Source organism: Octopus sinensis, linkage group LG12 (assembly GCF_006345805.1).
Source record: "Octopus sinensis linkage group LG12, ASM634580v1, whole genome shotgun sequence".
NCBI lineage: Eukaryota > Metazoa > Mollusca > Cephalopoda > Octopoda > Octopodidae > Octopus > Octopus sinensis.
In genome coordinates, this window is record NC_043008.1 from 29,077,922 (window position 1) to 29,080,395 (window position 2,474).

Here is a 2,474-nt window from a genome sequence, read left to right on the forward strand (position 1 = left end):
TGAGTTCTGATGAAAGTTTTTGAAACTTTGTTTTCGGATTTTTTTCAAGCAAAGCATACTAAAAAACTGATGTTTGCCTACCCCTTGGTTTATTGTTAAGGCTATCATATCATGAGTGTGAGCTTTGGAACTATCTATGATCAGTTCTGATGTCAAAACTTCCATTACCAAAGGCTCGCTTGATATTCCATAGAGCATCTGCGGCAGAGTGACCCAGTTTGTACTCATACGAGAATATCGCTCAACATACTTTGGTTGTTATCATTTTCATAATTTCTGTGGGTACAAAGTTTCTATACTGATATTGTTGGGAAACAAAAAGCGTCAAGATTAAATGCAAGGTATACATAATTGAGTTTTTAAATGACTGAAGTAACAAGTAATTAAAAATGCGACATTTCTTTTGAAGCAGCTAAATATTATCAGCAATCCTCCCACAATTAATAAAATACATAAGAACAGAGAAAAGAAATTTATCTTGCATAATCTCTCATTCAGTATACAAGTCTCCCCTCTACTAGCTAAATCGTTTTTCAAAATACTGCACAAAACTCTTCCTCCGCAACCACAAGGATTCAAACACAAGTGTTACAATCACAAAGTAAAACTGTAATACCAATAAACCTGAAAAAATTATAGCCAACTACAACCACCATAAATTGTCAAAAATCAAAAACCTTAACCACATACACAATAACAATTCCAATCATAGAACACCTTCATCCTGCCCTGTAGAAGAAAACTGTCTCTCAACACATATCGAATATTGCCAAACGATAGCCAAAATGGCACTACTTATTATATCTATATAAATGGGATCTACAGCAAATCAGTTCAAGACAACATATACCCGACATACGCCCACTTTTGCCAACGAAAACAGGAAAGAAAGAATCCCTATACAGGAATCAAATTGCTTATAGAAAAATGAACAGCAAAAGAGAAATGTATAAATATAATCATTATTCATTACTCAAATACAGTTGTTAAAATCATAGCACGTGTCTTTCTATCCTAACAAAACCATAACATTCCTGACTAAGAACCCCAAACTACCTTACGGCCATATCACATTGAAAGCACCGGTTCTTGTCCGATCCCCGAAGTTAAGCAACGTCGAACCTAGTTAGTACTTACATGGGTTACCGCTTGGGAAACCTAAGTGCTGTAAGCGTCACACAATTTTAAATGGCGGTGCCCCAGCATGACCACAGCTCATGAGCTGAAACTAGATGAAATAAAATAGATATCTTAAATAACAACACGTAAAGAAATAACCAGCCTAATTTACATCCTAACTACATTCCTTTAAGAGAAACTGTTGACAGATTCAATTACAAAAGGCTTAAATACCGGACGTTTTAAATTTGACCATTACATTGTCAAATCAAAAACGATTAAATCCAATAATGTGAAAATCAAAAGAAATATTGTCACACATTTTGAACACGTAACAAAAGAGAAACAACTACATGCTTGTTTACAAATTTCTACATGCACAAATAACCTCTGATGGATAACATTATCCCAAATTTAATCAGTCAATATTTTTCCCCAAAAGCGTTCTCATAACAACCAAACATAAAAATCTAATTACCACGTCACTCAAACTCAGACACCCAATGATGATTTTAACCTCAGACTATATAAAGGCAAAGCTAACGCCGATGCTTCGTAGTCCGATAATGGTTTAACACGTCGAAACATTCTTGTTTAGAAAAAATGTATATATGTTCATATATATATATATATATATACTCATAAATCGATACATATATAGACGTACACACAAACGCTCTCTCTCTCACAGATGCACACACACACACATGTATATATATATATGTATATATATATACATACGTACATGCATACATAAATATATATATATATATATATATATATATATATATATAACCTCACACATACACATGCCTGCGATTACGAAAGCATCTACATATGTGTTCATACGTATGTCCCTGTATATACCTACTACATATACCTAATGATTCCAGTGACATTATACCACTAGTAACAATGTAATTCGTTTGAACTTACATATTGAACATTGTAGCTTGATAAACATCCTAGATTTCATTTCTGATAACATTGTTCTCGTTGATTAGCACAAATTAGTATATCAAAGAAACATTACAAAGGGAGGAGCTGCTAGTTGTGTTTCCTTGCCAATGATATTAATCGAGCATATGAATTGAAGTTGTTTAAGGAAAAAAGAAACAATGCGACAACTGACGAAAGCAGACAAAACCCCGCCACAAATCAAGTGTGTTTGCGTATGCTTAATTTATACAAGAGCACATACATACGCACAAATATACGTCTATATATGTGTGTCTGTTTGTATGAATATATATATATATATGTGTGTGTGTGTGTGTGTGTGTGTGTGTGTGTGTGTGTGTGTGAATGTATGTATGTATGTATGTATGCGCGTACATACATTAGCGTCTGTAAAT

At 33.6% G+C, this 2,474-nt stretch overlaps 1 pseudogene; it reads left to right on the forward strand.

The window, feature by feature from the left end:
* The first annotated feature begins 1,055 nt into the window (after positions 1–1,055).
* LOC115218152 lies at positions 1,056–1,174 on the forward strand (annotated as a pseudogene).
* Positions 1,175–2,474: the final 1,300 nt, after the last annotated feature.